The following is a 21,924-nucleotide window of genomic DNA, read 5'->3' on the forward strand; positions in this document are numbered from 1 at the left end:
ACTCACTCCTCTTGTTTCAGCTGTGCAGTGCAATTAGATTGTAAGCGCTCTGGGGAACAGTGTCCTCCCTAATCTTCCATTTGTCTACCATGCAGGTCTTATGTATATCCCGTTTTCCTCTTGGTGCGGCGCTGCGAAGCACAATGGCACATCACAAACAGACAATGATAATAAGGTAGGCCTTAATTCAGAGTACAGTCAGAATGCTCACATGACTTATGAAAGGAGCATTATTTAATATCAGATGCCAACCAGAAGTAACAATTCATATCTGAATGGTCATCGGTGAGCTTTTGAAGTGTTCAGAAACAATTAAATATTTGCAACAAGCAATGGATGAGCGCAGAGCAAAGTAAATAAATTTATATTATTATATATATATATATATATATATATATATATATATATATATATATATATATAGCGTACCAAGCAGATGGCAAATTATCACCCAGTTATATTATCTGCAACAGTAACCACTACAGAATAAAAATATTGAAAACTACTGTTTTTTCAATGGAAATCATTGGGTACATTTATATAGACTACTACACAGAAACAGTGCGCCAAAAGCAGAGTTTTTACAAATGCATGTGCACAAATGCCCTACTTATATAAAAGCTGACTATTTTATTTATTTTTATAAAGGTTCTCGAATAGCAACTTGTGCTTGGTCGATGCCACGTATGACCCGTCATTTGAGAAGTGCATTATTATCGCTAGCTTCTCACATGTGCTTCTTATATGTCCTAAATGGGATGCGGTCATACCACGGTGATTCCGGCGCTCAGGTTAGGGGGAGGGTTAACGTTAGGCACTAGGGGGAGGGTTAGTCACTAAGGGGTGAGGGTTAGGTATAGGCACCGGGGAGGGAGGGTTAGGGGTAGAGGTAGGGAGATGGGGAGGGTTAGGCACTAAGGGGTGAGGGTTAGGTTTAGGCACCGGGGAGGGAGGATTAGGGGTAGAGGTAGGAAGAGGGGGTAGGGTTAGGATACTAAGCGACAAGTGTCAGTATCCTAACCCTGTCGGCAAGCCGGTGTCAGTATCCTGTACCCAACCCATCATAAAGTGTTCCTCCACTGCCGTACTGATAAGAAGGAATAATACAGGGACCACTTTCACAGCAAACAAACTTAAACAATACTGCTACAAAGAAAACAAAAAGTCTATATAAACACTTTAGAGGCTTACAGGAACTAAAGATTGATAAAAGCATTTAATGGTAGTGAAAAAAAAAACATTCTCCATACACTTCATGCTTCCTGCCCATAGGCCAATCAAAGGCAGGACACCTTTGGGAGTGTGACATGTTCAGAGAGTACAATTGCTAAGGGTATATATAATGTAGTGACAGGCTTGCCATGGTGAAGAGAACTTTGAAATATGGAAAAGGGAATCGGAGTTAAACATTAAGCCCACTAAGCTCCCTTTCACCCCCTACACAGTAAGAAGCTATATATGGAAGAGGTGCTTCTCTAAATGAGGATGAGTGACTGTCCTTCCCAGCAGAAAATGGACTGTGCAAATTTTAAAGGTACAACGTCAGATGTCAAGGCACCATAAAAGGACTCTGCATTTAGATATACAGATGCCATTAGGATAGGCTATAAAGATACTGTATGACACTTCAGCTCTCTGTAAGGGAGTGGGACTTTAGTAAGAGTTGTGATGGAATATTAGGTAAACACTAAATGTCCTAGAGGTCCAACTGGTCAACCTTTTAGTGTGTTTTTTATTTTATTTTACATTATAGATCTAAACCTTAATCCCATCCATTCCTTTGCTGTACTCTCCAATACAACCAATGGGAGATACATCACCCTGTATTAAGTTACCTTTCTGTCTTATCAATTAGTTTCATAGTGTTTCCTCTTTTTCTAAATCATTTAATTCTTTTTTTTCTTAAATATGTTCTACCTTTAGTATAGTTTTGTGTTTTTATATTGTATTTACATTTTCTTCTCTAAGCTGCACAAGAAGTCTTTTCTTATAGTAGGTACTCAGATTGTGGGACTGATAAAGGTTTGACTAAAGGACAGGAGACAGACAAGGATTTCCTGTTCTGAATTATAGAATAGTGTTTCAAATTAATTGTTAAAAATCTAAATAAGCTCTACCCATTGATTTGCTCTGTACTGTCATTTTAGTTACGAATCTTAGCAAATCCAGTACATTTAATTGACATGATCATTTAACAGCACTTCCATATGGCCTTGGGAACTGTAAATTATTTGATGCAAAATAACCCTTTTTTATTTTTAAATGATCCTACCAGCCTATAGTCATTCTTCCCTATAGTATTTTTTGTAGTACAGTTGAGTCTCCCATATCCAAATATTCTAAAAGACGACATTTTCCAAAATACGGAATCTTTTTGGCATGATGAGATAGTGACACCTTTGCTTTTTGATGGTTCAATGTACACAAACTTTGTTTAAGGCACAAAATGATTGAAAATATTGTATAAAATGACCTGAAGGCTGTGTGTATAAAGGTGTATATGAGAAAACATAAATGTTTTCTGTGTTTAGATTTGGGTCCCATTCCCAAGATCTCTCATTATGGTATGCAAATATTCCGAAATCCAAAATACCCCTGGTCCCAAGCATTTTGAATATGGCAGACTCAAGTAGTACAGCTGTCATTCTCCAATCGCGGAATTCCACCTACCAGCAGTTATTGGTTAGAATGTTTGGTTAATGCCACTGCTGCTCTTGGTTATTTTACTACTTTTAATACTTTTGTATGTATACAACCTGGACCCATTCACTTATCTACTTTAAATATGAGAGGTCATGTAGCACCTCTTCTGTAATTAATATTTGTCTATACCATACTATGTGAATATCTTCAGTCTAATGTAGCCGACCTCTTTGAATTTTCAACAGTCAATACAGGGCAAAGATAGTTTTGCAATTTCTCTGTTTACTTCAACATAACTTCACACTAAGATATACACTATACATATATATATATATATTGTACAAAATATTCCTCCGATGGGGATTGGAACAATATATCATGCTTATCGTATAGCGTGTACACCCAATGGTGTGTGCACAGCAGATGGGACAATACACTGAGGGGGGTCATTCAGACCCACTCGCGAGCGCAGGACGCTCGCAAGCAGGTCGATGTTGCCCCACTGCGCATGACGGAGGGAGCTCCGTCGTACGCATGCACGAGACCCGGATAGCGACGGGCTCTCCGTCGCTCCGGGTCTCGCACCAAAGGGAGCATGCTGTCGATGTTTATTGACAGCACGCCCCCTTTGGTGGGCGTGGCTGCCAGACGGAGGCGTTCCCATGGGAACACCTACCGTCTGAAGCTGGCCCCACTGACATCACTAGTGATGTCAGTGGGAGTGATTTTGGCTCTGATAGAGCCAAAATCACTCGAGGGCTTGCGGCAGGGAGACCCTACCACAGGGTCTCCGTCGCAAGCCCGATGGTCGCGATGGTCTTGACGATCATCATGGACGCTCGCATAAGCTGTGGGTTGTCACCCACAGCTATGCGAGCGTCCAGGAGGACGCTCCATTTTCATGGAGGAGGGCCCTGATTCAGAGCGAGCGCTCTGGTCAGAGCGTTCGGCTCTGAATCAGGCCCTGAGTGACACCATGCTGCTACATGCAGCATGGAAGGATATACCGTGGCGTAGTACACTGGATCGTATAGTGTGTAAGGCATGTGCGATATATCACTACCTCGCATTGTTCAGTCGCTGGCTCGCACCATCGTATAGTGAGTACCCAGCTTTAGCCTTTTTATTCTGCTACTTGTTGGTTTTTTACCTTCTTTCACTAATATATTTAAAGAATATTTGTTACACTGTTATACCTTATGGCGCAGTCTGTTTGAATGATTACATATTTTCTGCACAAACCTGTTATAGAATTGGTGCTACATGCATAAACAATGACAATATCTTGTACAACACTATGTTGTATTGAACACCACTTGTTTTAGTTTATTCCATTGGTCCCGCACCAACACTTATCAGAGGTGCTAAATTATTTCTCATTCTCCTAAAGCCTACTTTTTTCATACAAACACATTTAGTACTTGGGGTAGGGGGGGGATTTATTAAAGGTCTATTTTAATCAAATCTATTTTTTAAGCAATATACCTGGCGAAAGACTATACAGTGGCCTTTAATAGATATACTCAGATAAATCTAGGGTCCTACTTTGCGTGTTGGTTTTCCTAACTAATTGCTTGAGAGATGCCTCACACCAGCCATACCCAGCCAACAATGAAAGAGATTCCAGTCTACTCAGGTATACTGATATATCCAGTAATTACCGCCTCACATGTCATTGGCCTCTGGGGGATTTCCTTTAGTCATTTTGTCACATGGTCTACAAATTGTCCCTATTTGTAAAACTTCTCTCAAACTCTTCCAAAGTTTCCCATATATTCACAATCCTATCGGCAATGCCCTATATCAGTGGTTGCCAAACTTTCTTACGGAGCTCTAGAGTATCAGCATTTTCTTACGGCACCTTTAGGCCAAAAGTTTGTGTTTGACAAATTCTGAAAACTTATGAAGTAAATTGTCCTTATATTTCACCCTTCGGGTCAGTTATGAGGTGGTGGACAGGGCTGCGCTTCTATTTGTCCATATATTTTAAGATTGGTAGTTACCAGCACTTGTTTAGGCTATCATACTGACCATAAATAATTTGATTTGGTCATTGACCACATACCCGTGGCACCCCTGCAAGAGCCCTGACGCACCCCAGGGTGCCACAGCACCCAGTTTGGGAACCACTGCCCCATATGAAAGTTTCCATTTTCTATTCTGTACATATAAAGCAACGTCACCTGCCTTTTTTTTTTACTATACCTTACAGGGTGTAACTTGGAATAACTATGAGCTAGCCATGGTTCGCATTGTAGCAGGACTCAAATCATTTCACTCAGCTTCTTTTCCAAACTGTAATCATGCGTACACCTAGCACTCACCACTTGACCCTCACTTGCCAATACCAATACACATTTCATCATCATCATCTCTAAGTAGGAATGGGGAATCACGTTTTTAGCTGTCTGCATGACCTCTAATGAATAGTATTAACTGCTCACTAAGAAATGCTGTTCCCCTAGTACCGGGATGTAAGCTATCACTTTTAGAATATTCATTATAATACATATTCCCTCTAGTAGACGGTACACTGATAGTAGTGTACTATGCAGTCTCATTAAGGAACAGTGAACAGTGCCTGCATACTGTGTGGTACATATCAAATTACTATGGCCACAGCCCAGCTTAAAGTAATGAATCACCAGCATCTGAGAGCAGAACAGTCAGTCACTTGCAGAACACAAGTAAGTGGCTGAATAACCGAGAGCCTCAAGAGATTACAGTTACTGCTGCATCAACATAGGTAGTAACCAAAAGATCCCCACACCAATAATACACAATGTTATAAAAGGCACACTCCTAGTAACCCAATAAATAGCCATTTAGTAGGAAATATATCTCAAGCATTCAATTAAAATAAAGTTAACCACCAACTAATGACCTTTTGGGGAACAAATCTGTGTTCTTCAGCGTGGTCCCGGTAAACTCTGAGAAAGGATAGTGGCACTGCTCTTTGCAGAACAGTCCATTGCTGACTACCTGGGAGCTGGTTCTTACTATAGAGTCAGTGTTCTCCCCAGGCTGTTTTCTGCGGGCGCATCAGCCGGCAGAAACAGCCTACCGCCTGGCACTTTCCCCCGCCAACCCCTGCTGTGGGACGCTGGCCTATGAAGTGACCGGAGGCTAAAGAAGCCTCCGATCGCTTCAGAGGCCAGCGTTCCCAGTGATGCAGTGCGTGAGGAGCCTGCCCCGTGCGATCTAGTTAGATCCAGTCAAAGCGAAGCAGCGGGAGTGGGAGCGGCGAGCAAGTTAAGGTAAGTTCTGGGCTGGGGCCGGGACCAGCCTGGTGGCACTGCATAAGGGACCAGCCTGGGGGACACTGCGGCGGGACACTATTTAAGCCTGGGGGCACTGCATAAGGGACCAGCCTGGGGGGCACTGCGGAAGGGACACTATTTAAGCCTGGGGGCACTGCATAAGGGACCAGCCTGGGGGGCACTGCGGAAGGGACACTATTTAAGCCTGGGGACACTGCATAAGGGGCCAGTCTGGGGGCACTGCATAAGGACAAAGCAAAACTACAGGGGGCACTGCATAAAGGGGAAAACTACAGGGGGCACTGCATAAAGGGGAAAACTACAGGGGGCACTGCATAAAGGGGAAAACTACAGGGGACACTGCATAAAGGGGAAAACTACAGGGGACACTGCATAAAGGGGAAAACTACAGGGGACACTGCATAAAGGGGAAAACTACAGGGGACACTGCATAAAGGGGAAAACTACAGGGGACACTGCATAAAGGGGAAAACTACAGGGGACACTGCATAAAGGGGAAAACTACAGGGGACACTGCATAAAGGGCACAAATACAGGGGACACTGTATAAAGGGCACAAATACAGGGGGCACTGTATAAAGGGCACAAATACAGGGGGCACTGTATAAAGGGCACAAATACAGGGGGCACTGCATAATGGGCACTTTTGACTGAGAGCCAGTGGGTGAGCAGCCTGAGACCTGGCGGGCTGGAATGGTAAGGGAGATACCCCTTTTCCCGGGACGCGCATAACTGCGAAGGCGCCCACCCAGCTACTTCTTCATGCCACCCAGCTGGAAAAAATTTCTGGGGAGAACACCGAATAATTATATTGGAAACCAGGTCAGACTGTCAATCACTGAGACTAGCTGATAATTTTGGGGAAAAGGGGTAGAGTATACATGGTGTCTTTATTAAATAATAATAATAATAATAATAATAATAATAATAATAATATACACCACAGTTTCTGAAGTTGAAGTCTGAGAGGAAACAAAGGGCCTGATTCAGACCCACTCGCAAGCGGCTGTCCGCTCGCAAGTGGGTCGATGGTGTGCTCTGCGCATGCGCACGACGGCGGGAGCTCCGTCGTGCGCATGCGCCAGACGCGACGAGCGAAGGACTTTCCTTCGCTCGTTGTGTCTGATCAAAGGGGGCGTGCTGTCGATGTTGAGTGACAGCACGCCCCCTTTGGTGGGCGTGCTTCCCTGACGGGGGCGTTCCCACGGGAACGCCTACCGTCAGAAGCCGGCCCACTGACATCACTAGTGATGTCAGTGGGAGTGATTTTGGCTCTGATAGAGCCAAATTCACTCCGGGGCTTGCGGTTGAAAACCTCAACCGCAGGCTCCGGCTCGCAGTTTCGATGGTCGCGATGGTCTTGACCATCGCGGCCATCAAACTGCACGCTCGTATAGGCTGTGGGTGGTGACCCACAGCTATACGAGCGTCCAGGAGGACGCTCCATAGTTATGGAGGCCAGCCCTCATTCAGAGCGTACGGCTCTGAATGAGGGCCAATGATCACTTGCAGTTTTCAGACGTTTTATTTTACACAAGTCATTGAGTTTCCTCCACGCAGACCACAGTTGCAACCAATTTATTAATAAAAAAAGTAAATTCAATGTATTTCTTAAAGGGCATTGCCTGTCATTCAGCATTTACTGTGGTTCTCATCGCAACCAGTAGTTTTCAAAGATTCAACAGCAAAAGGTTTTCTTAGCCATGGTATGGTAAGTAAAAATGATTACTGGTTTGATAGATTATGCCAATAGTACAAATGTACTAATCCTGCTGCAAGGGTTACTCAATGGCAGCAGTTTCGACCACCAGTAAGGGACAACTAGATGTATGCTATACCAATATACACATTACAAAAAATGCAATAATCTATAAAGTATCATTTTAAATCAATTTGTGTCTTTCAAAAAGAAAAAGAAAATAAATAAATGGAACTTAATAAGACATTCAATGGGGACAATTCATTTAATGCAATGGCCACGGTGTGTCGTTATGGAATGGCACATTGCGTAAATTCACATTGTAAAACTTGCCTCGTACCCCATAGTGAGCAGAAAAACTTGTGATGTTGGGGATATCACAGGTGGCTAATGTGTGCATCCAAGAACCACAAATAAACAAATTGCCCCTATGGATTTAAGCTCACATTATCGAGTATGTACAAAAATACAGAAGGCCAAATTACACGCATATTTACCTGTAGTGATACTTAAAGTCTCCCAATTTTTTGGTGGGCAGCCAGTCTTGGTAAATCTCAAAATAAAGTGTGTTTTAAACCTGCAATACATAAAATAATCTGAATTTACAGGTTCCCATTATGTTAAACTCTCCGATTATATATGTTGTATGTGTGGGTGCATAAGCTTCTCTACATAGCACCAAGCCATGTTTACATAGTCTTACAAAGCTACAATAAAATAAGAACACAAAATGTGACATACAAGTGCAACAGGAAAACAGAATTTGGGTTTAGGGCTAACATGAAGAGCTAATAACAAAATAGGTGCAGGCAGACATTCAGCAACAAAATACAGGTTTAGCAAGTAATTCGTTCAGGGCAGGATTCTAAATCTGGGTACACAGCTGTACGATCATCGGGCCATTCTCTTGATTCCCGACCCGTTCATGCCCGAGGGTCTATGTACCTTCCATCATGTTTTCTCAGTAGAAAAATGGTCGCATCAAAAGATCGGGTTTTATGTGCAGGTGGTTCATTTTCATCCAGATCAATGGTACAATATCAGACAAAGGGGTACATTTACTAAGATTGGTTGCTATGGGCAACATCTCCACTTCAAAAAACTCATCTTAATTTAAATTTACTCCAAAGAGTGTAGAGTGTACGACTTCCGACCGCTCTGGCCGATGTTGCTGCCCATACCAGCAGCAGCGCCACCTTTGTGTCTTTTACGCAGATAATTTAGATAGATAAGTTTCAGAGATAGCAAGTTAGATTGTAAAAGTGAGTACACGCAAATAGGCACTTTGAACGGGAATGCAATGAAAAGCAAGTTTGTACCTAGTTTTAAGTGACACATGCATTGGGAGAAATTGCAGCTATGATGCAGATTTAACAAGTAAGATTTTGAATACAATTAGTAGTTAGACCAGGACAGATTTAAATGCAGAAGTAAAAGGATAGAGGCTCATATGTTAGGAGCAGTGAGGGAGTAGAAGGTACAGTGTGAGGTAGCAGTGGTAAAGAACACTGCTAAAAAAGGGAAGCTTTGGGTCTAGGAGCATATGGAACAACAAGAGAATCATTATAGGAATTGGCTGCTTAGATTAGTACTTTGATAAGAATGAACATTTTAAGCTATGAAGTAGACTCCTCACTTAAAACAAGGGTTATCAAACTGTGGATCGTGACCATCCCACCATGGGGTCCTTGGTGCTGTGAGCAGGGTGCTCAAGGCGGGCTGAGAAGCCGCAGGCACCACAGACTGACACAGGCCTGCTCCCATCTCCACACGGGTGTAGTAGGTATTGCCGCCGGCCACATGACAGCAGTAGGCCGGCAAGGGTGAATATCCCGATCATCCCTAAGGTAAGTATCAATAACCTAATTCTACCCCATAACCCTAACCCTCCCTTAGGGGTGCCTAACCCTGACCTCACCCCCAAGTGCCTAATCCCCCCTCTAAATGCCTAAACCCAACACCCCTTCCCCACTGCCTGAACCTAAGTCCCCCTGGTGCCTAACCCTAACCAGCCCCCTTCCCCTAGCCTAGTCCTAACCCTCCCAGGGGGGTGCCTAACCCTAAATCCCCACGGGAGCCCTAAACCTAACCCTCCCCCCCCCGGGGCTGTCAGTCTTCCAGCGTATGGTTAATGACAGGCGTCGAGTTTTCGACGCCTGTCATTAGTACCACACCGGGATTAGAGAGTCTGGAAGCCGGCGGTCGGCATTTAGGCCGTCGGCTTCTGGACTACATCCCCTCCACACTAAATGTCGAGTGTGACATCATCACATACCAATGCGGACTCAGTGAGGACTTGATACCGGCGGAGAGAGACGAGCCAGCTGAAAAGAACATTGGCAGGTAAGAAAAATACAGAGGGAGATGGCAGCATTTAAGAAGACATGCCACAGGGCCCATTTCCAGGGTGGATTGGCTGCTAATCGGCTTGGATTATTTTTTTTAGACTCAGTAAAGTGCAGGAGTCTTGTCCCATGTGACAGTCAACCTCAGGTGCCCAGTTTCAAGGATTTGTGTTCAACACTACAAGGTCGTCCATCACTTAAGTAAATAACATTTATTATATAAATAAGTTATACTTATTGAAAACGGTCATGTTTTCACCACACCATAAAAAAGTGTGCTACTTATAAATATATAGGTAGGCTTGCAATAATACCGTTAGTCACACAGGAATGTAGTTAAAATACTGGCGGGCGCTATCCCGGCCGCCGATATCTCAACAGCCACATCCCGACATGGGATTAAAGATAGGCGTCGAAATCCCGACGCCTATCATTAGCCCCACTACTAAATCCCGACACCCGGCTTACCGAACGAAGGTAAGCTGGGTGTTTTAGCGTGTAGCCGCTGGGTAGGTAGGGTTAGCATTAGAGACCCACGGGGGGAACTTGGGGTTATTTTCCCCCCTCGGGAGGGTTAAGGTAGGAAAAGGGGGGAGGGGTTAGGCACCCCCCTCCCCCGGGAGGGTTAAATTTAGGGTGCGGGGACGTTAGGTTTAGGCACCACTAAAGGAGTGTTAAGGTTAGGGAGAGGGGAGGGTTAGAGTACTTACCCTCATGCAGTCGGGATTCCGACCAGTCGGGCTGCCGCTGTCGGTGTTTGATCCGGCGGCTAAACAGCTGCCAGCATTACATACCGATTCCGTCACACAATATGAAATACACAGGTTTTAAGGCTGGCTAAATTCAGGCCTGACTTTCACCTGTTTTTTTTCAGCCACAGAACCTCAGAACCTGTGAAAATCATAGGTGTGCCGGATTAGGAAACACACACATTATTTATATATATTAGCGTTCCCGCTAGGCTGTTTTAGCGGGGCGCGGCGCCCTACCCTCCTTCTGGAGGGCAAAAAGCGCCATGCCCTAACAGCCTGCGGGAGCCGTTCTCACCCGCGGGACGCAGTGTCCCGCGGGTGGACAAACATGCGGTGACCCAGTCACCGCCGGAGAATAGACGCCGGGCGCATGCGCCCGGCATCTATTCTCCCTTTCTGCAGCGCTTGGGGGCTGCCCGGCATGTCCGTAAGCGCCGGGCACGCCCCCAAGTATGACGAAAAGGGGACGCGTCTTATAGACACGCCCCCTTTTCATAACCACGCCCCCTTTTCGGGCGCACGCGCCTTCGACGCGCGCACAAGATTGCCCTCTCTAGCTTCGGCGCCCTGCCTGCCGCCGGAGCTAGAGGGAACACATATATATATATATATATATATATATATATTACACACACACATACAGTTCTGCGGTAACTTGCTGCGGTCCTGTAATTTTTATTGGCAGACGGAGTAACAAAACAAAATAGCTGAGAAACCCTGGCTAGAGGATAAAAGTCCTGAGAGCATGTGATCAGAACGTATAAAGTATCATCACATTTTCTTTAAATAAAAACTATACATGCAATTTAAATTATATAAAACATCAACAAGTAACACTAATCAATACACATACAAGTGGATCCAGGGCTGCTTATAACTAGAGCCAAGTACCTAACACTTACACATTTATAGGAAAGCTATCCCTTATCAATACCATTCAATATCAATTTAATTATTGTAGGTAGAAGCAACTGCAATAGTATACAACAGTGAGAATGCAGGTTGCTTGCTAATTGTTTCTGTAACCATGTAATCACTTCCTGGGAGGCCTGGTTCTAGTAATGGTGCATACACACGATCAGATTTTTCCTTCAGATATGAACGATAACGATTTAAAAATCGTTCAGTCGTTCATATCTGAAGGAAAATCGTTCATATCTGACATACCTGAACGATGGACGATCAACGATGCGCGTTCCCGATGGTCAGATAACGATTTCTGACATCTGATGTGTTTGCAGTCAGACTTGGACGATTCCATTCATTTTAATGCAGTCAAAAATCGTTTAATCGTTCAAATCGTTCATCTGACAAGTCTGACAAGTCTGACAAGTCTGACAAGTCTGACAAGTCTGACAAGTCTGACCGTGTGTATGCTCCATAATATGAACAGTAGCACAAGCACTATGTGAGTAATGCTGAATGGTTGACTATTAGAACATGCAGATCAACACTTACTGTATAATATGCAGGAGAATATAGCATATGTAATGAAAATGTTAAGACTACATGTTACGAAGGCACAATGACTGACTGACTGTCACACACACACAGCTTATAAACCCAATCTATCAAAAGTTCATAATTCATAATGTGCAGACGTTACTTATACAACTCCTACATATTAGGCAGTGCTTTACAGGGAATATTTAATCATTCACAGAGGAGATTACAGTCTATATTCCCAACCACACACACACACACTACGGTCAGTTTTGTCAGAAGCCAAACAACCGACCACATAGGTCTTTGACATATGGACGGAAACACACACAAACACCATGGGATGCTAAGAAAATTCTGCAACATCGGTGGTCTCGAGTTGTCAGCAAACTGTCTGAAAGCAGCAACTCGTGGCCATCGCTCCAAATTGAATCATCCCCACTGAGTCATTTATTGAAAACAACGTCATTCTAAAACTCCACGTTACCAGCTTAAACTTCTGTTTTGGCGATGGATCAATCTCCAGAAAAACAGACATGACAAAAACAGTCAGCATATTTGGAAATGAAGCAACAACCTAGTTCTGGTCACAAAGAGGAACACAAGTGCTTGTTCTTAACCAATGCCATTTATAGGTATAAACCCACTATATCATAAACATAGGAGGGTGGTAAAACTTGAATTGCTTGCTCTATAATAAAAGAGGCTTTCATGTATAGTATAGAGCTCAGCTAAAGGTTAGTGGAATGTCACCAATACTGTGAAAGTCATGTGAAACGTTTTGCTTTATTAAAAAAAAATACATATATTTCTGTAACAGAACTGAGATATTTTAGTAAACCAGAAACAAAATGAAAGAAAATGGGTAATTCGGTGTCAAAACAACACACTGATTTTATGTCACCAGCTCAGATTTTGATTAAATTTGTTATATGGAGAGTATATATGTAGTCTAAGAAAAATACAAAATATTATTTAAATATATCATGCAGTTTCCAAAATATGGCTATGTAAAGTTTTCAAAAATCTGTCAACGCACAACCAGCATATTTTCAAATCGCCATAGTAGCTCTCCTAATTAAGCTAGAGAGGTGAGAGTGTGGGTGGGAGAGGTGGGAGTGGCGTCATTTTACTGTGTTTTTTATGCAATTTCCTATGAAATACAACACTGATTTTGGTAAAAGTTTTCCTCAAACTGAAAATTTTTGATCATGACTATCTCAAAAAGTGCATCGACAAAAAAGTAAAAAAAAAAAAAAATTCTGGAAATATTTAACATTAGTATAAACTGTTTTACAAAATGTAAAAGTGGGAGGATAATGTGTTCATAGTTAAAAATAATTTTAGAGCTATGTAGTTTATTCTAAAAAGCCAGGTGTATTACAAGTAGTAATATGTAATAATAGATTTGATGGCTTCATTAGTTTTATTATATAAATCAAGTTGAATAGAAATACTTGACATTGTATTAGTCAGTCAACAATGTTAGCTGAAGATAGTATGACAATGCCTCAGTGGTTTTTAAAGTGTCATCAGGAGACATGACAAATTCTTCCAGTTGGCGTTATAGGGGCGACTTTGCATAAGACATCTATTAGAAGTATCCATAGTACATCAGGCTTCCTTGGATAGAAGAATGATGGGAAGGTCCAGCTAGATGAAGGAAGGTCACTTTTAATTCGTCTTCATCTTCATTCTTGTCCATCACATAAGCAAGCCACCATTTCTTGTTATACACAACGGATATATAGTCATTTATTTGTGGCAACTAGAGTTTGTCTCGAGATTTTGAAGCCTTAGAAAAGGTTTTCACAGATATTTTTAAAGTACTTGAAATCAACAGGTTTAAAAGCATGATACTGTTGTGTTCCCTGAATAGTTACTGACTGGCTGAAAAGATCATTCAAAAAGGTTTCAGACTCAATATAGTCTTCTTGAGGTGTGAGGATTTGGTTCTCATATGGAAGTTGTAGGCTGGCTCTAGATGCCAGTCTCTTGACTGTGCCTCCAACTCCATCACAGGGGCCTTTCCCAATGCGCTGTGGCCTGCAATACCGAGCACGATTCCTGACCATTGATTCATGAGAACAATGATTCATGAGCATGATTCATAAACAATGCATTAACATTATTGAAGATCATTATTTATTTTCTTGCAAGCACATTGTTTTTAGTTAATAAAGTCATATAAGAGCTTTTATAATTAGGCCTACAAAATTAGAATTTTTGTAAACTTCTTAGATGACATATATACTCTCCATATACCAAATTTGAACAAAATCTGAAATGGTGAAATCTGAAATGGAGAGGTAAAATTTTAACAGAAAAAATAAATAAAAAAGTATTGATTTGACACGGAATGGCCCAAATAATTTTCCTATAGGAAGTTACAATGCCCTGTTCAGGCTTCACATGACCTCCCACTGGATCTCTGCTATGAAGTAGGTCATGGTAGAGCAAGCCCTTCCACACCCAACAAAACATGCCACTTCCCTTATGTAGTGTTCCCGCTAGGCTGTTTTAGCGGGGCGCCGCGCCCTGCCCGATTTTCTTAAGTGCAGAAGGCTCCCTGCCCTATTTCTGAAGGGCAGAACGCTCCCTGCCCTCCCGCGCGGCAGCCCGCTAAGACAGCCTGCGGGTTCTGCCTCCATCCGCGGGTCGCTGTGTCCCGTGGGACACAGGCATCTATCCACAGTGGCCGCCCGGCATCCATCCACAGTGACCGCAGATCTTGGGGGCTGACCGGCATGTCCGTAAGTGCCGGGTACGCCCCCAGGAGTGACGAAAAAGGGGAAGCGTCATACAGACACGCCCCCTTTTCTTTGGCCATGCCCCCTTTTCGGCGCACGTGCGCAAAAGTGCCCTAACTCTGGGTCCGGCGCCCTGCCTCCCACCGGACCTAGAGTGAACACTACTTATGTTGGCCACATATAAAGAATAGTCAGGCAATTAGGCATCTTTCGACCAAAATATCCAGACACTGCTCCAGGTTATGTGCTCACACCAGCCTTTAACAATGATAATAATGTGTTCTGATATTTCATATATCCAGCTGCTGATTACCGCAGTGTGTGTCTAATTGCGTCTAATTGTCCGCTGACATATGCGCTGTACTCACCCAGTGATGCACTATAGATATATCGCCCGTTCAATGACTGAAAGCCACATATTAAGCTCCTTATTATCCCTCCATATTATCCCATTTATAAATGCTTTGAATTGCACATTTGTGTGTACATACATACACCAAATACATGTATATTTTATTTTGTGCTACTGAGACTGGTGAGATCTACAAGTCAGGTTGAATTACTTTGTGGCAGGAATTTAATAAGATAAAATTGGTTGAAAATTAAGATTGGTTGGACATATCTAAGCTGGGTACGCACCTAACCGATATATCTGCAGATTGAGTGATCTGTGTGATGGTTGCTCATACACACTGAACCACCATCTCCTGGCCATGGGTCCCACCGCGACCCCCCCCCCCCTCCCAACCCGCAGCTGTAAGTGTACGGGCGGTGTGCTGACCGCAAGCCCATACACACAGCATGATGGACAGATATCTGCCATCACTGTATATGAATATGTCTCTGGAGACAAGTAGGCGCTAAAATCACTGCAGCACTCAAATGTTTCTATAAGAAACACTGAAGTGCACTGTGTAGTGAATATACATAAGTAATGAAAGCAGGTATACTCTCCTTATGGTATACGTCCCAGTAGAGTGAATGTCCTTCCAATCACAGAAGAACGTAAGATGGTATTCAAAACATATGTGGAAAAAAAATGGAAAACAGTGCAATAAAACACAAATGTTATGTTTACACATAATATAACTGCCAAATCAATGGGAAAAACCACACTAATAAATATGCAGAATCTGTAATATTTCTACAGATTTTGCGTATCCATTAGTGTGGTTTTTCCCATCGATTTGGGAGTTTTTATATGTGTATGTGAATTTAATTTTTGTGTTTTATTGTTTTCCATATTTGTTTTTCCACATATGTTTTGAATACTAATCAAACGTTCTTCTGTGATTGGAAGGACATCCACTCTACTGGATCGTATGCCTGCTTTCATTACTTATGTATATTCACTAAACAGTGCATTTGAGTGTTTCTGTACATTTTATATAGTTCAGATATCTGCCATCGGCTGTGCAGCAGAGCCGACGCGATATGTCTGAACGACGTTGTTCGCCGACATATTGCTGGTGCACACTGGCCGACGGGAACACGAATTATATATATCTGCCAGCGTGTACCCAGCATGAAAAGTTCACTCAGTAGTGACTAAATGAGGTGTTCCTCCACATAGGTGGCAGACTAATACATACATTTTCAGAGCGAGAACCCAGATTATTCAAGGGTTTGAAGACCCTCACCTTAAAATCAACTGTTTAAACTAGCCTTGTGGTCAGAGCTAGAGAAAACCAAAGAAACAATTAATGGTACAAAAATAACATGACAAGTTAATATTTTCCTAAATGAAGGTCCATTGTGTTTCTACAAGAAACTTGCTAACAAAGTTAAGCCCCACACAATATCAAAGCCATAGGTAACCTCATTAGTTAATCAGTGAATACAAAGCTACCATTTGTTATGCAACACAGCGAAAAGTGACAAGTGCTTGAATGAGCAAAACTAGATAACAACAGCAGCTCTAGCAGGTAAGTACATTTATCCCAACCAGTATACAGTAAACATGTTACCTTTTATAGGAGACATGCATATTAGTAGTACGCCCTGCCACCATATCAAAAACACTAATAGACACACACACTATATAACAGGGAATTGTATACACACGCCATAAATATAACAGGGAGTAGTATGAACAAGGTGTAGGTGTATAACAGTGAACAGTATAGAGACACCCCATTACAGGGAGAAGTACAAAGACACTGTATTTTACAGAAACTAGTAGACACACTTAGGGTGGAAGTCAATTGTTTGCAGCCACCTACACGCCCAACGGAGCTATTGAAATGTTTCTCCTGACAGGCGCGAGATTAAGCTGCCGGCACTTCAGCTCACACCCCCCCCCCCAGCGGGTGCGAGATGAAATGCGCGAAAAGTGACTAGTTTGGTCCCCCAAACGGCACTTTTCGCGATCGCGCCTATCCCTTTGGTCGGGTGTAGCAGTTTTACACGGCTAAACCCGACCTCAGTGGGCGCAATATTCTAAACAACTGAATCTCGCCCGACAATCTCGTTATACTTTATATGGGAGATTAGGCTCGAGAAAACAATAGATTGCCACCCATAGTGTATAACAGGGTACAGAACCGACACATACTGCATACAATAAGTCAGAGGTTCCCAAACGCGGTCCTCAAGGCTCCCCAACAGTTCAGGTGTTAGAGAGAGCCATGGTTGAGCACAGGTGGTTAAATCAATATGAATGAGGTACTAATTAAGTTACCTGTGCTCAACCATGAAAATATAGAAAGCCTGAACTGTTGGGGAGCCTTAAGGACCGCGTTTGGGAACCTCTGCAATAAGTAATAGTATAGACACACATACTGCATATATAACAGTAGCATACAGATATGTCCTCTTACACCTATCCTTTTGTGCACCATTTGGTGTGAGAATTACATGATTTCCATCCTGTGCAATTTTTACTCAATTTTGCATCTTAGTTCGCATATAGTTTACTAGATATTTAAGATTAGTTTTTTGTTGCAAAGGAATTAGTATATAGTCACAGATAAGTCATAATGATGCATGGCGCTGCTAGTGTACAGTCGCATATAAAGCCTAATAATGCAAGTATGCAGTATGTTACCCTTTTTAAATAGATTCCATACTTTTTCCTCAATTCTAAAGCTGGCCACACACTAGACCAACTTACATCCAACCATCCAACTAGTTGATTGGTTGGAATGAAAATCAGGTAAGGTATGAAAGTAAATGACAATCAGCAATTTGCTCCCAAACGCCGGAAAATGGATAAAAACTGTTGTTTGAACAAATTGGTTAGATCAAACATTTAACAAACTTGTCTGATCGACCATTTTCATCTGTTTTCTGGCATTTAGGAGCAAATTGCTGATCATCATTTACTCCCATACGTTACCAGATTTTCATCCCAACCAATCAACTAGTTGGATGGTTGGATGAAAGTTGGTCTAGTGTGTGGCAAGCTTTACTTTGATCATAGTGCACTAGGTATTTATGATTAATTTGTTGTCAAAAGGAATTAGTATAGTCGCACATAAGGCATAATAATGCAGGTCACTCGTATCAGACCTGTTTTATTGCCAGTTTACATAGACTGCATACTTTTTCCTCAGTTTTGCATCTTACTTTGCTTACAGTGTACTAGGTACTTAATATAAAGTCACAATTTGAGCACAACGATGCACGGTGGGAGTCACTGTCTATTGGCTTTTTACTTTAGATCGTGCATTTTATCCTCAACTTTGTACTAGTGTACTAGGTATTTAGGATTAGTGTTTTGGCACGGCTTAGTTGCAAAGTGCGTAGAGCACTGAACAGGGCTATTTGCAGCGATTTGAGGATCGGTGTATGACACTGGCAGCATACAAGGGCGTAGTACAGACACTGGCAGCATACAAGGGCGTAGTACAGACACTGGCAGCATACAAGGGCGTAGTACAGACACTGGCAGCATACAAGGGCGTAGTACAGACACTGGCAGCATACAAGGGCGTAGTACAGACACTGGCAGCATACAAGGGAGTAGTACAGACACTGGCAGCATACAAGGGAATAGTATAAACACAGCATACAAGGGGGACACACTGCATACAAGGGAGTAGTATAGACACAGCATACAACGGAGTAGTATATACACACAGCACATAACAGGGAGAAGTATACACATATTTCACATAACAGTAGTATAGACACTATATATTGCAGGTAGCAGTACACTCACTGTATATAATGGTACAGTATAGAAACTTCATACAATGGAATTGTATGGACACAAACACTGCATATAATAAAGGGAGTAGTACAGATACACACTGGGTATAACAGGGACAATTACAGACAGGCATACTGCATATAAAGGAGTAGTGAAGACATACACTATATATAGCAGGGAGTAGTATAGTCACAGTGTATAACAGGGAGAAGTAAAGACACTGCATAACAGAGTAATGCAGACACAATATATAACAGGAAATAGTAGAGAAACACTGCATAACAAAGAGCAGTATAGACAAAGTATATAACAGAATAGTATAGATAAACAGTATATAACAGGGAGTAGTACAGATACATACAGTATATAACAGGCAATAGAACAGAGTGACAGTGTGGTAGTGCCGTACAAGGGCATTTTATTATGTGTACACAGGGTAGGCTGTGAATGGGGGATGAAAGCACACAGGCAAAGTATTCTATACACAGGGTAAGCTGGGCACACATACGTAATATGTACTCACAGGGTAGGCTGAGAATAGGTAATGAGAGCACACAAGCAGTATATTATGTATACAAAGGTATGCTGGGAATGAGGCACACAGGTAGTAAGTATATTATATAGATAACAGGTGGGATGGGGATGAGTGTACACAGGCATTATACAATGCTTACACAGGGTGGGATGGGGGTGAGGGCACACAGGAAAATATTATGTACACACAGGGTATGCAGGGGATGAGAGCACACAGGTGGTATACTATGTATACAAAGGGAAGGTTATGGATGGGTATGAGAGCACACGTGTATACACAGGGTAGGCTGCGGATGGGTGTAAGGGCACACAGGCAGTATATTATGTATACACAGGGAAGACTGGGGTTGAGAACACAGGCAGTATATTATGTATACACAGGGAAGGCTGGGTATGAGAGCACACAGGTAGTATATTATGTATAGACAGGGAAGGCTGGGTATGAGAGCACACAGGTAGTATATTATGTATACACAGGGAAGGCTGGGTATGAGAGCACACAGGTAGTATATTATGTATACACAGGGAAGGCTGGGTATGAGAGCACACAGGTAGTATATTATGTATACACAGGGAAGGCTGGGTATGAGAGCACACAGGTAGTATATTATGTATACACAGGGAAGGCTGGGTATGAGAGCACACAGGTAGTATATTATGTATACACAGGGAAGGCTGGGTATGAGAGCACACAGGTAGTATATTATGTATATACAGGGAAGGCTGGGTATGAGAGCACTCAGGTAGTATATTATGTATATACAGGGAAGGCTGGGTATAGGAGCACTCAGGTAGTATATTATGTATACACAGGGAAGGCTGGGTATGAGAGCACACAGGTGGTATACTATGTATACAAAGGGTAGGCTGGGGATGGGTAGTAGAGCGAACAGGTGGCACATTATGCACACAGGGTAGGCTGGGGATGGTGAGTGAGGGCACAGGTGGTATATTATGCACACAGGGTAGGCTGGGGATGGTGAGTGAGGGCACACAGGTGGTATATTATGCACACAGGGTAGGCTGGGGATAGGAGCACACTGGTCGTACGGGATACTCACAAGTGACCTAGTGAGCTCCAGACACAGGGACACACCCTCTGCCGGGCCCTGTGGTGTCAGTGTACGGGATCTCCCAGGTGGGGGTCACTCAGCTTGTGGCTCACTATACGGGTGTATAAGGGGGAGGGGGTCCTTCTCCTCTGGTCGGTTACAGGGCTATCGCTGTGGTCACTTCCGGGGTGTCTGGGATCCCGTAGCGCGGCTGGGGCCACCCTCCTGTCCTTTCACTCCCGGGTGTCTCTGCAGAAGGGTCACTCCGGGGGTCTCTCTTCTCACGGGTCACTCCGGGCGGCTCCTCCCGTCTCTATGGTGTTCAGATTCCCGCTTCCGGCGCCTCTACAGTGGCGTCACTTTGGCGGCGACATCCGTGAGACTGGAGCCAGCTCTGGCTTAGATTTGACTCTATGGTAGTGCTGGGTAGAGCGGCCGCTGTGGTGTGCGGCTGGCTCAGGAGTGCCTCCTTGTGGTCTGTACATGTAATATTAGTGTACACGGCACGCTGGTAAGGTAATCATTATTTATGCCGATATACCAGTGTTTGGGAGCTTGTCCAAAATATTTAGGGTCATTTCATTGTCCATAATATCCAGTGACAGGGGGCATAGCCAGAACTTTGTGGGTCCCATAGCAACATTTTGCAGAGGCTCCTTCCACTTATTAGCCACTGCAGTTGTTCATTTTATGTGCCCTGGTTCTTTTTATGAACTATAGTGGTGCACAAGTTAATGTTAACAGTTATGCCCCATAATAGTGCCCAAGTTCACATTAAACCACAAAGTGCCCCCAGTTCATATTTATGTCACAATAAAGTGCCCCAAGTTAACAGTATGTCACATTGAACTGCTGCCAATACACATGCCACACAGTGCCCTCAGTTCACTTTATGCCACACATTGCTTAGTGGGCATTTTCCTGAACCTAGTAGACAACTTTGTGACCTGGGTGCAGTTAAGTTGGGCCCCCTAAGCCTCTGGCCCATATTGCCTGGGGGGGCTGTGACGCGATTCGCGCTGAAACACGTAATTGTGGCCCCGCCCCCTGCTTCACAATGCCAAAAATCCCGGCATTGAGTAGCGGGGGTGGGGGCAAACTTATGGAGCATACACACGGTCAGATTTGTCAGACTTGTCAGATTTGTCAGATGAACGATTTGAACGATTTTTGACTGCATTAAAATGAATGGAATCGTCCAAGTCTGACTGCAAACACATCAGATGTCAGAAATCGTTATCTGGCAAACGGGAACGCGCATCGTTGATCGTC

General features: G+C 43.2%; 1 protein-coding gene across 3 annotated transcripts in view; it reads right to left on the reverse strand.

Moving 5' to 3' along the window:
- Positions 1 to 21,101, reverse strand: part of CAB39 (calcium binding protein 39) — a 43,465-nt gene extending 22,364 nt beyond the window's left edge. Inside the window, exons 1-2 of one of the 3 annotated variants that reach the window (XM_088466443.1) lie at positions 20,662 to 21,101; positions 8,121 to 8,200 (exon numbers count right to left, since the gene is read on the reverse strand). The gene's annotated coding sequence lies outside the window, so the exon portion shown is untranslated. The remainder of the gene's footprint in view (positions 1 to 8,120; positions 8,201 to 20,661) is intronic. The other 2 variants (XM_088466460.1, XM_088466451.1) reach the window with 2 other exon arrangements.
- Positions 21,102 to 21,924: the final 823 nt, after the last annotated feature.

The sequence above is a fragment of the Taudactylus pleione genome, unplaced genomic scaffold (assembly GCF_031769625.1).
Source record: "Taudactylus pleione unplaced genomic scaffold, aTauple2 ptg000066l, whole genome shotgun sequence".
NCBI classification, from domain to species: Eukaryota; Metazoa; Chordata; class Amphibia; order Anura; family Myobatrachidae; genus Taudactylus; species Taudactylus pleione.